General features: G+C 44.8%; 1 protein-coding gene and 1 long non-coding RNA gene across 5 annotated transcripts in view; one reads left to right on the forward strand and one right to left on the reverse strand.

Moving 5' to 3' along the window:
* The window catches only part of LOC105679894 (MAP/microtubule affinity-regulating kinase 3-like), a 316,827-nt gene that overhangs the window by 106,314 nt on the left and 196,891 nt on the right, over nucleotides 1-13,622 (forward strand). The gene's annotated exons all lie outside the window — the stretch shown is intronic.
* Nucleotides 7,422-13,622, reverse strand: part of LOC105679896 (uncharacterized) — a 203,571-nt gene continuing 197,370 nt past the window's right edge. For all 3 annotated transcript variants that reach the window (XR_010891732.1, XR_001101907.2, XR_010891733.1), the window contains one exon: nucleotides 7,422-8,844. This is a non-coding gene — a long non-coding RNA (uncharacterized lncRNA). The remainder of the gene's footprint in view (nucleotides 8,845-13,622) is intronic.

Here is a 13,622-nt window from a genome sequence, read left to right on the forward strand (position 1 = left end):
GATATTGATCAGTTCGAATTTTAGCTTGAAAAAAGAAATCATTTATATTCATTAAATTGTGATTGATATATTAATTGACTCGGTGAAGTCAGCCGTAAGAGAGAAGAGTCAGCGATTAATACGCGGCAATTAATGTCAACAGCCGGTAATTTTTGAGTTATATCATCTGCGATATATAATTGATCAATTATATTTTATACAATAATTGATTAACATTGAGAAATCATCGATCAAGAGAGTCGGCGCATTTTCCGGATTCAGAATAGGTTCTCTCGAGCGTTTAAATCACTTAATCTACAAGCTATCGGCAATTAACGAGTCTCGGGACAACACGGAGGTGCAATTTAGAGTTAAAGCGGCGATACATGAGAAACTACGTAGAGAGAAAACGGCGCATCGATGGTTTTACGATACGCAGCAGCTTATCATCTCATCGAATCGTCGACAGGGATCCGGACTTTCTTCTCTCTCTCTCTCTCTCTCTCCCTCTACCTCCCTCCCTCTCTCTCTGTCTACGCGCCCGCACCCGCGGCGGGATTACTTTTCTTACTTAGATCCACGAGCCCTTGTCCCGCTCGTATACTCTTCGACTCCAGAGCCGTAGGTACCTACGCGACGATGTCCGCCTGCCTGCCTCCTCGAAAACTGGTTTCGGTGCTCGTAAACGTGGCTGCACCGAAACTCCTTGCCCGCTTGAATTTTATCGGGGGCGCATAAATCTCCCTGGCGATTCCGTCCGCTTCATTCGGACCGAACTGAATCTCCTTTTCTCTTAACTTCGCATCCGCGCGTCTAGATTTTCTTTTTTAAACACACGGTCAACAATGAGGGCCAATGTTTGTTAGATAGAATTATCTTTAGAAATCTCATCGGGAAGCCCATCGGTTCACACTCGTCAGTGATGAAAAATGATACATGAAATTATTATTACTATTTTCAAGTTCACTCTGTGTTTATTATTTTCAATATTCTTCTTATGATTTATACAATTAAAATATCAATTTCCTAACTTTTAATTTTTCTTACTTTTCTTTATCATTTCTGATCAATTTTTTTTAATTTGTCTACAATTCGTAGCTGCAGATTTTTAGTGAATTCCGAGAAATTCTGCGTAAGCTTTAATTGGAGAACATTGCCGCCGATCTTAATGTAACGGTAGCGGACTGATCAGTCGCGCACATGTCGCAAATGCGATTACGACAACCTCGCGAGACCGGAGTAATAATATTTCTCAGAAGGTATCCCACACTTCGAATCGCAGCTGATAATTACGATCGCTTGAAAGATTGCATCGGGTCAGCGAATGTTGCCGTAACGAGAACGTGGAAACGAGATAACGTGCCACTTATGGTGGCCATGTCGCACCTTCGACGGAAGAAAGTCGGAACATAATCTTGAAATTAATAAACAAGCATCCGACGATAAATTTTTTGGCCGGATAAATGAAAGTTGACGTTAAAACCGTAAAGTGTTCTTTATTAATCGACACTTTGCGGGATTGATGGAACCCGCTGAATTTCGGTACTGTTTCGGAAAATTTTCGACGCATAGTCATCGCAAGTATTAATACGAAGATCGTTATTCTCGTCGTGTTTACTGGCTTAACGACGGATATTCGATGCGCGTTTATGCGACGGATTAACCGGGGAAAGCTCGCTCTAGGAGCGCGAGGAGGTTTAAAACGGTACTTACGTATCTCTCGCGAGTGGTGGCACATTTTTGGCACGCGACTCGCTCGCATCTGCCCGCTCCCTCGCGCGAACACTCCTGCGGAAAATCGAATATCTCGTTTTACGCGGACGTATTTAGTCCAAGAGCAAGCGTCGCTTTTCGATAACCGCGCCGTTCGCCGCTCACGGCGACGCTTCGTTCTAAAATCGGCGACTGCAATCCCGTATTTGCGTATATTTATATGCAATTTTTTTCATTCTTCCGTTTCAAGCTGATTGTAATGAGCTGAAAAAGAGAAAACAAATTTCTCTTGCTCGCCGAGTGACATTAATCGTTCTCGTTTCGAAGTATAGACATAAAATCGCTGCATATAACTTTCACTTAATGATCATTGTAAGGTCACTTCTAAGATCTAAGTGCACCGAACTAAATAACGATCTGTCAATTTTCCGCCACTGCTCATTTCGACTTTCCATTTAAATCATTCGTTGCTATACGCAGAGCACGCGCGCTAGGCGCCTTATCGGTGAAAAAATTATTGTACATTCTACATTACACATGGGATTCCTAAATATTCTCTTTATAGCTCCCGGGACTGTAAATCGGCCGCTGGAATGAATGGTCCGATAAACCTCGCTTCCAAAGCATGCGGGCAATGGAAGATGTCCGCGGGTATGTATATATACGCACCCTACCTGCCTCATTAGGCGTCAACAATGGCATAACAAATCATGGAGATTACCATCTCTTCTGCCCGGCCGCGTTCGGCAGACCGACCGGCCGAGTAATGCGTTTATAATTATTTTAAATCACATTTTTTCTTCTCTCCCTAACCCGTGCTTTCATTCCGCTTCGTTCGAAGTACCGCCGCTTCCGCCCTCCGTGCTCGTCGACTCCCTTCAATTCGCCGCGATTTCTCTCTTTCTCTCTGTCTCTCTTTCTCTTTCTCCCTCCCACTCACTCACTCTCTCTCTCTCTCTCTCTCTCTCTCTCTCTCTCTCTCTCTCTCTCTTCCTTTTATTCTCTACCTCATGCGGTCGTGCTTCGAATATAAGTGTACCCCTACTCGTAATTTTATGCGCCGCCAGCGCAGATTCTTAAACGATATGGAAGAGACGGAAAGTATAAAGTGCGAAACGTGCCTGTTGTATGCTTTAACCGTGCTGCTGCGTTTATGTCACGGGCGTAGCTATTATGTAGCGGGATTATGGAAAGCGTAAGGGGGCACAAGCCCATTCCTCTTTTTCCCAGCATAGACAAGAACACATAGTTATGATGGATATACGAGGTGTCTCAAGCGTGAAGAATTAATGGATAAAGGAAACCGTTTTAAATTTTCGGTTATTAAAAAAATGGACCATTTTTATTATCGATGTTTTTTATCGTAATTATTATGAAGATTAATAAATGTTAAGTATGCAAGAGCTCTTGCATACTTAATGCATAAAGCTGGGACGTGGAAGAGCGGGAAGACAGGAGCAACTGTCAATACATGATAATGAATTCGGCGTAATTTTATCATCTCGATTTCCGGGTTCTCGGGTTCCCGAATTTGCTTTATTAGGAGCCTATCAGATTCGGAAATACGCGGCGATATCGCAAATCACAGCCGCTGTCGCAATGCGGTCCGGACGTTGCGCTGGCCGGCGATTTCGATCATAAGGGGAATCGCTGGCCAATAAATATTCCATAATTTATTGGCAAGGCCGCGGCGCCGTTCGTTCGGCCGGAATCAAAGCGTTTCGGGTGTTGTCAGCGCGGGACGGCGTGTAGGAAACCTCAAAGAAAACCGCTTCCATGACGGGTTCCAGGTAGTCCCGTCGGCCGTGTGTGTCCTGCGAGATGTCCACCGAGATTCCAATCAACGAGTTTTTGCGTCACGATCCCCAGCGAAAACCGGCTGTAACTTTGCGCGGATATGGGCCGAGCCGTCGCGATTCTAAACAGATCGCGCGCGTTAATCGATCGTACATGGCACGTGCGATCAATCGCCAATCAATTAACGCACGCACGATCACACGGCAATTAATCGTCGGATGTGTGAACTTTTTCGATCGGTCTCCACGTCGCGCTTCACATATTCATGTTCTGAAGTTTTTAAATCTTTCTCACGCGACGTAATATTTTCGTGAAATTTTTCAATAATTTTTAGGAGCTTGAAAATTCTTAGAAACACGTTTGCTATAACAATAGCTTGCTCAAACTTTACAACTGTGATTGCGGGAGAATATAATTCATTATGTATTATATATTATACAATATTTTTGCAGAAATTTTTCTTAATTCTTAAAAAACTCATAGAAGCGCGTTTACGGTACTTCGTCCAAGTTGTTGCCGCGATTATGGACGAGCTATCGTTCCTCGTAATATTTGTTAGATTTCTGAGGATATCAAGGTAAGTGACGTTAAAAAACCGAAGTCGGAGTGTAATGAGCTCACGTGGGAAAGATTGCCGGGAAGGCCAGCGCTTATAAGTGCATTATCGACGTAGTTGTACTTCCCCCCCCCCCCCCCCCCTTCCTGCCCCCCCGCTGTGGCCTGCCCACCCTCTTTCAGCCTCGAGGGGCGATGCCGAGGTAGACGTGCAACAACGTGTAAGAAGCGGTGAATTTCTAATTCAACGTAAAGGAACACGTGGGCTGACGTAAGCTTGCTAATGGTTTCATTACATACGCATGATAAGGTCGCATTAGCCGTCAGCTCGTAAGGCTGTTTGCCTGGGAAGTACGAGTGCAATAGTCTTTGCGTTCGGAAAGGCACCAGCTGACGTCCAATCATCGTGAGTTTTCCTAACGGATGATCCGTGTTCGGAATTAATACGTGGGCGACTGCCACGGTCAATAGAGCTATTTGCAAGCGGACAATCATTAGTATAACTGTATCAGCCATTACGCCCGGGAATTTATTGCAGAATTATGACATTAATAACGACATTAACTGTCGTTTACACAAGAAGAGGAGAATTTGCATTTCTGGTAACTTATATGCGTCACATCGTAAATTCTAAAATTCGCGAACGCCAAGTTTGAAATGAGTTTTGTGAAATCTGATTGTTGAACTTTAACGTCATTGAATGCTCCCAAAATCTAAAAGTATAAATATTTTTCCAGCGGAAGTCGAAATGATTTAATAAAGTTCCACTCACCGTTATTGAAAATAACGTGCTTGTGTTCAGCGCTTGGCGCACGAAGGCACGGGTTTCGTGAGTTACATTGACACTCGGCAGATCTAACCACGTTACGCTCTGACATATGGGCCGACGAGGGACGCTGTGTGCCGCGGACAAACATTAGCCCCGGTGACTTTTCTCGCCGAAAGTGTACAAACGGGAAAGTACCAGACGGGGACATCGTGTCGCGCTAGTCATCGGCGAGAGGTAACGCCGGCGAGTCCAGCTTCCGGGATCTCATCTAGAAATCCGGACGTGGCGCGAGTGTCACGACCGAAAGCCATTACCCGCTCGGCTTATCTCGCGGGCCCTCACTTGGGTCACGTTCGCGCCACGCTTCGACGATAAGCGCATCCCACCGAAAAGTCTTCGGCGATTCGAGATGAAGAGGGTTATTCGTCAAAAGCGAAGGAGAAGAGAGGAATCAAAGATGCACCGGCATCTCTTGAACACGTGTCTGCGTATCGCGCGCGTAGAAACAAATAGATTCGTGACTTTAGGTGATTTTTCAGGATCCGTTTCAGGCTAGGATGCAGATCGAACTTATTTAACATCCTTTTTGGCACTTATATCGAGATAGCGAACGAAGAAAAAAGCGTATTTTCTGAGGAGATGTTCTCTCAGTGTACACTTATACTGCTGAATGCGGTAAAGCTGTACTTTTTAAAATAATAAAAATTTAACTCGTTTTTAAAAAGTGTGTTTTCTAAAAAAAATATAAAATAACATTTAAAGGTTTAAAGGTTTGAAATAAAATATCGCTCGCGCGGGCATTCGGTTTATTTCTCGTTGATCGCATCGCGCTAGAATGCGTTATTTTGATCCGCCGAGGTATCAGCGCTACACCACGCGAGGTTTATCGCCGTGATATCGCTTTCGTCGTTGCTCGCTTGGCTTCGAGTTCGTGGACGTTTCGAGGTACTCGGTAGCCGAGGCCAAGGGGCGATGTGCGCGTTACAATCGGTGTCCTCGATCGTCACATGTGGAAGGTGCCGGTGAGGACTTTGATAACGCGTCCCTAGAAAACAGCTAACGTCATCGACGAGAAGCACCGCGCACCTTCGCTATCTCGAGAGATAACGCCGAATCATAAGAGGAAAGAGAATACCGGTTGCATCAGCTGTAGGAAGGCTTCCTTAAAATTTCGCTGACGAAAGATACGCTGCTGAATTGCGCGACGCCAAAAGTTTAGTCACTCACAACGCATGTAAAATCTTGCATTTCTCGTGAGATAAGAACGAAATTATATCGAAAGGAGCGCGAATCGATTGCGTCAATTAACGTAAGCGAATCACATGTCAGAAGCATGCGTCACTTGAATGTAAGCAGGCTTTCGTAAAATTTCTGACGAAAGCTTAATTCGTGCATTTGAGCAGATTAAATTTTTCCTCTCCATTATTACTGTTAAACGATTTTGATTCCACATATTTCTTTTATAACGAATGTATCGATTCGTAAATATATCAACACGCTCCGTGCTCTTTTTTTCTGTCTTGCGTTTCTCCTTTGGAGAAGGCTGCGCCCTTTCTTACTCCAGTAATACGCTCGAAACATATTCTATAGCCAATATCTATCACCGTCTCGATAATTTTTATTCCTTCACTCGTCGACTCGCCCTCGTATACATCATCGGAATTTGAAGAGCGTCAGAAAATTGAAGTTGAATCGCACGGACAGTGACGAAGAAGCGTATGGTCCTAACGGCCTATACGCTTCTCTAACGAGGACGTTCACCGAGTTAGTCGGGCGCTAACATTCAATCTCCGTCGTGCCTTCCCGGGATCAGCATTACCGCGTAAACGAGCCGATTCGTCTGGCTCCGGTTCCTATCGGCATCTGCCAGTGTCGTAAACGAATATAGACCCGCCGGATCTTTTGTCATCCGTGACGCATCGGGGAAAGTCAATATCCAAACGATCCCGGCTTCATCCGGGGCGCGGCCGACCGCGATTCTCTCGTAGGATCCCCGCGCCGGTAATGGCCGGTACGTGACGAGGGTGGGCCGCGGCGGTCCCTGCTTCATCCCCCTCGAGGCGATTTGCATAATACACGCATCGCCAGGGCGCTCCACCGACTATGGCCCAGATTTGCACGGTATCAAATCAAAATACCGCCGAACCGTGAGAAAAATCCCTCTCGCGGTTCAAAGCGGACGCGATAACCGATTAAGCTATACATTTATGTCGTGGACATCGCGGAGGTGTTAATCGCATCAATAAATTTTCTTCTTATAAGAGGATGAATAAAACTAAAGATACTTGTTTTGCGCTCATTTAATAATTGTTAAGTTTATGAATGCACTATTTAAATGTGTAAAGCTTAATCCGATTAGCAGAACGCTTGTTAATCATGCATTATCATACTTCGTTGATTTTTTAATCGAATTTTCGTGTTTTTTCACATGAACAGAACTTGTACGCGTTCTTTAAAAGAACTTCTTTCGCGTCTATTTGAACGAACGGTATTTAACACGTAAAAGGCGATCGATCGTAAGTTTTTTTTTTTTTTTTCATTTACCTAAAGTGTCTTTTCTTTGCGACAGCGATAAAGCTGTCACCTTTCCAACCAGGTCGAGCTGACAACCAGTAAAATGTTATTCTTTCACATCTGACGAATAGGACGAGGAGAGACACTCGAGACTCTCTCCCGGGGAAACGGTTTCTCGCCTGGCGGGACCATGCATCTTCGGGGTTAACTGATCTCGAACGTTATCGCGTTACCTTCGACTACCTGCTTACGTACTTACCTCGCTTCGCATAGAAATCACCTATTTTAAGATCCACCACGTTGTGCCGTGGCGACCCCACGAGGATCGCTATAGATAATAGTCGGCCGTATCGATTCTCGCACGTTTTATCTCCGAACCGTGGGGAAAGACTGTAATTAATATGGTAGTTATTCTTAACGGAATACGACGCTCGGTCTCGGGGAAGAAATACAATCGGGGAAGTATTATAACTATCGGGAAGCGAGCACAGTATATATTTAGCGCATCCTCGAGGGAAGTAAAAATTTTCGAGGCATAAAAGACTGACATTTCGAAATTAGAAATCGGGAACGTGCGAGGAAACGGAACGGAGATTCTCTGGAATGAGTAAAAGAGTTTTTATGTCTAGAGTTTTAATAATTAATAATAAAATAACGTAATTTGAAATATGTATTTTGTAATTTGCACGTCGACTTACACTGAGGGCGATCAGGTAATTTCCGCGAAGTACTTCCGAGAATGTAAAATTGACAGATACACACGATTGATATTTGAGAAATTGTTTTTATATCGATACATTTTTTCTCTTCATTAAAGAGTTGTGGACATGAATTGAAAAATTTATTAAATAAATTCACTTAAAATAATACGAATATCAGTCCCCGGACTTGAATAAAATTAATTTCAGACCTCGTGTTCGTATCAAAATTTTCGACGTTGTCCAATTTCACTGCGGACGTCGGAAATGCCCTCGATTTTTCAATTTCTCTATCAGCTATCTTCTCACCCACCTTCGAGAAATCTTCTCTCACGAGCGGGTTCCGCGGGGGTACGTCATAACAATACATCTCTTTAGCGGCGACACAATAAATCAAAATAAACTCAGCTGGAAGAGAGAAAACAGGTTGCCAGCGCCGCGGGAGGTTGCGCGGTGATCTCGCTCGCTCGTAGCCGCGCCGAGGTTTCCTTCGTAGGCGCGTGTGCATGTCTTGTCTGCCTCGGTTACACACGAACGCGCGTACAATACACGCCTATCCGTACAAACGTAGGATACTACATATGCCTCGCCATGTGTCTACAATATCGGAGTGCGGCCACGGACTCGGGATGCTGCACGGACTCGGCCGAGCGCGCAACCCGTCTTCGTTCTCTCTTCGTGCTGGTCGTTTAGCGTTGTATTGGCGTACCTGCTCCGTTAACCCGGTCCAGTCTCCCGTGCTGACGCAGCTCTTCGCAGCGAGTTCTCTAATCCCGGACTCGCTCGAACCTCTGGCTCATTGTTCTCGCACCGGTGTTCCTGAAAAAAAAAACGGAGGTTCTCCATTTAGAGATGAATTCGAGTTTCTCGCAATCTCCGGACGCGTTTTGTTATCCCTCGAACGCTCGCGAGCACACTTGTTCGGGGGAAAATTCTGTAGAAATGTTACCCGCGAAGGTCGAATTCGCCTCGCACGCCCATATTCGCCAAGTGGCAGCGGCATCACCGCTTCGTCGCATGCGAAAGCTGCTATGCAAAATAAACGCTGCTACCGGAGTCAATTATATTTTCCTGTACGGCCTGTCCCGACGGTTAAACCGACGGCCACGCACCGATTAACCTCGCAAACGAGACCCCTCCGGTTCATCGTGCCGCGTGAGAGGTCGTTGAATGGTTGAAAAAAAATAGCCTCTAGTCGTTTGATCCGCGATTATTCGTTATACACGCGTTACGAAAGATTTATCGTCTTTCCCGCGATATGAAGCGATTCAAGACCGCGCGAACAATTACTACAAATATGAGAATTTCATTAACACTCCCGAGGAGTGTTCTTATCTCTTCATAAATTCTTCAAACTCGAAGTTTTAATCGCCGTCGAGAGACTTAATCTCTCTGGAGATTAGCTTTGTGATTATTTGATCGTTGATTTATTTACTGTTCGAAAAATTGCGGCGCCACGGAGCGAGCGTGTTCAAAGTTACGACGCCCGGAAAATCGAGCCGATAACAAACACGCGTAGGAAAACATCAAACTTTGTACGTGGCCGACGTACGCGGGGGTGAGGAAAGGGGGGGGGGGGGGAAGGGACTCATTGAGACCACGCGGAGACGACCGTGCTGCTCATCCGACCGGCCTGCTCTCCGCGGCGAGGATACTCTCGCGGAGGATACGACGTTCGGTTTCTCTGGTGTTGGTGCTTTCGGGTTCGGCGATCGAGGAGTGAACTCGGATGAACCGTGCGCGCACGGCGAGGCAGAAGAGGAGGAAGAGACGAGGACCAAGAAGTAGAAAGGAAGACGAAGAAAAGGAAGAGAAGTAGGAGGTCGAAGAGAAGATGGTCGGGGCGGCGAGAAGGTGAGACGGGGGGGGGGGGGGGGGGGGGGAGGAGGAGGAGGAGGAGGAGGTGAAGAGGTAAACCGAGTGTAGGCGTGTAGGTGAGTCGGAGTCGAGTCGAGCGAGTTGAGCGAGTCGAGCGAGAGCGGCTGTCGGGTCGCCGCCGGGTCAATGTCGCCAGAGTAATTACCCCTCTCCCTCTTTCCCCCTTCGGCCCTCTCTCTCTCTCTTCCTCTTACGATGCCCTCGGTCTCGTCGTGTCATTCTCTTTCTCTCTCTCTCTCTCTCTCTCCTTGTCCGCCTCTCTCCGTCTCTCGTTCTCCTCCATCCCTTCGTGCTCCTCTCTCGCTCGTACACGCTCACTCGCGTGTGATTCTGCTCGCTTCTCTCACAGTTTCCTCTCTCTCTCTTTCTCTCTCGTCCGTCTATCTTGCCCCGCTCCCCGCTTCCACCCCGAGGCCGGCTACTCCACTCGGCTGCTTTATCTGCCGAAGTTTTCCCCTCCCCCCCCTTTCCCACCGTGCACGCTCGTCCACCGACTGGCAAACCGCTTTCAATCTTTCGTATCTGAGGATGTCGACGGTGTTACGACGCTATTAAAGTATCGATACTTCACGTGCCAGGTAGTCTAATACTCCAGCGTATTTCCCCGATAGACATCGAAAGTCTATCTGTATAATTCCTCGTCAATATCGCGATAGCATTTATCAATCAAGTACGCCGATGTTATATTGTAAATAAGGAAGTCACACGTTTCATATTTGCGATAAGACAACATGTTCCGCTGCTGACATACTCTTCAGAATGTTTTGCTTGGTCAGTGATAAGCTCGTGTTCACGCTTGTAATCTAATGCCAACCAATTTCGGACGATACAGTAGTTTGATTAGCTTGCAGTAGCCGATCTTTTATTACAACGCCTTTGAATTTTCGAGAGGTTTAAAAAAAAAAAAAAAGAAGAGAAAAACAATAAAAAACATATTCTCCGTGTGGAAACCATAAATGCAGACTGCGTCGCATAGTTGAATAAGGAATCGGAATATTGAGAATCGCGGAAAGAAATATGAATGAGAGCGAGTTAAATTGAGTGAGACGAACAATATCGCTCCTCGAGGAGTATGCGCAGATTTGCAGTACATACCGAATGCATTGAAGCTTCTCATGGATATTTCCTCGGGGAGAGAATAAGGAAGAGAATGAATAAACGCGCAGCGATTCAAGGAGAGCAAGCAAATCTGAGAATTCCAACAATACAAACAGCATCTCCACTGTCGGTCAAAAATTATTGGGAATTATGTCAAAGTGATACGTTAGTTTACAGTTTTAATATAAACATTAACAGACATAATTCTGCTGATAAGTAAAATGTCAGATTATTTTAACGTAGTTAAATTTAGTTGACTCATAATTTTATCGACATTTTATCGTGCACAAAAGGTTGGTGACTTTTGTCGGGAAGAGTGAAAAGAAATCGTTCGTATTTGCGGTATAGATTGTACGATAAAAGAATAGATAATCGGTTGATGTCATAGTTAACCGCGGAAGTGCATCGTATTCCATTTTACTTATCATAATCGATGCTGCTCTCGTTATTTCTCATTTTCGAACGTGGTTTAAAGTACAAACAATATCGCCACGTGGCGTAATCAGACGAGTTTCGCGACGGTTGATGCATCTTTTAAAAGATTCATGCCTGGTATAGCGCGTCCATCGCGACAATGTGGACACGATGTAACTCGGCGAAACTACGACATACTTATTTATGATGTTTAATTCATTTCCGGCTTCCCGGAAAGGTGCGGTTATTATTCGCTCTGATTGAAGTTATGTATAACTTTAACCTCGACTCTACTTCTCGGAGACAGTAGCACTTGTAATTTTCGATCGAGTTTTTCTTTCGACGCGCATTTATGCTCGGAAATAATATTAATAATGCACACCGTTCGATCAGCCGAGAAATTTCTGATTTTTTTTGCGTCATCACTCCAACGTTTGAAGATTACTCGCTATAAATCACAATTTTTAAGCAATTTTAGCAGTCGATTTCGGTATATTTATGTAGAGAAAAATTAATTTCAGGGAAATTATCGTTGTCACGCTTGTGTCACGTGAATCTCTCATGAAAATCGGAACGTCGCATGTATGTGACGCATGGCACCGGACGTGTTGTTAGACATTTTAAGCGATTAGAAAGAGTAAACACGACGATTTCAATATTAAGCTGATCTTTTTTTAAACCACACTTATCGCTGTGGATTGGAGACACGCAACATGTACACCGGCCGATTGTTTGCGAGGATTATAGAATTGCAAAAAAAATTTATCAGTATTAGTCACGAACATTGGAGGAGATAAGAAAAGGACGACAGTTGCAATTCGCTGCTGATTTTTTCGCTTGCAAAGCAATAAGCTATGACGCAGAAGCGGGTCGACGTAATTCAATTGCGTATCCGCGACAAGAAGAGAAACAAGAACGGACGAATAATTCGATCGGTTGCGAGAAATGCAATTTTGCGCGAAAAAAGCTTCACCGTTAAGGGTTAAACAGGCGACAGTGCGCTCGGGGAAGGCTTAACGACAAAGAGGCGGAGATTCGGCGATCGTTATTTCCTTTCCGATCAGCGTTCCTCCTCTTTCTCGTCTTCCCCGCCCGCCGTGCTTATTCCGCGGGTATTGCATCGGTAATTTTACGAGGAATAGCGCGGACGAAGAATACCCGCTTTGTAGAAGCTGAAGCGCGCGAAGAGAGATGTCGAAGAGCGCGGACTGCGGTGCGCGGGTCGGCAATGGAGAACGGAAGCGCCGTCCTTCGTTTTGTTAGCCGCAAGAAACGGACGTATGTTACCCATTATCCATGCTGCGGGCCGTACAGTAAATTATGATTGTCGAGTACATCATCGGCCGCGTGCATTAGCTCCCCGGGGAAGGTAGCTCTCGTGTAGTCGTTCGCGTGGCGCTCAAATTACGTGTGTTATCGTTTTCCGCTAAACTAATGTGCAACCTGCCTCATTCGAAAATCAATAGTCTCTTAGAAATATTGCAGTATGTTTTGTTTTAATTTGAGGCAAATGTTTGAACTGTTAAAAATTACAGCGAAATAATAAGACAAATATCTTGTCTTTATTACAGCGATATATTTTACTTCTCGGAAGAAATTATTCCTTCGTTGCTTATTTGAAATTAGTATAATAAAAGTTATATTTATTTGCGAATGCTAATTTCAACAAATCAACGCGATCAGTGTCCTTTTTTTTTCAAGTAATCGAAATTTATATTTAAAATAAATATATAGGTCGCTTGCGATTAATCTAATCTTTCTCGAAAGCTTTTTTCGGTTGAATAAATTTTACAAGTGCAAAATAAATCAAATTAGTCACACGCGTGTAATTTGGAGCGCTCAGAAATGTGATGCTGTTTTCCCACAGTAATTTAATTGATCAACATTGCGACACGCGACTGACAGCACGTACAGCGTTGTCGATTTTAATACTTGACAAAGTACACTTGGCACTTTGCACTGACTCGCGTGTATCACAGTGAGTCAGTAGTGAATCACATTCTCCTGCCATCCCGCTGTCAGCCTTATTAAGACTCTATGTCAGTTGGGTAATCGTCATAACCCGATTTGCGGATAAGGAAATATCGATAATGCGCATTTTAGGATAAGTCTCGTCTATTCGCCGGCTAAGCGAGTGCATCGCGATCGAGCATTTTAGTATCGTTCCGTTAAGAACGCGTTCACTGACGTGAAGAAAGCAAAATAAC

Source organism: Linepithema humile, chromosome 1 (assembly GCF_040581485.1).
Source record: "Linepithema humile isolate Giens D197 chromosome 1, Lhum_UNIL_v1.0, whole genome shotgun sequence".
NCBI classification, from domain to species: Eukaryota; Metazoa; Arthropoda; class Insecta; order Hymenoptera; family Formicidae; genus Linepithema; species Linepithema humile.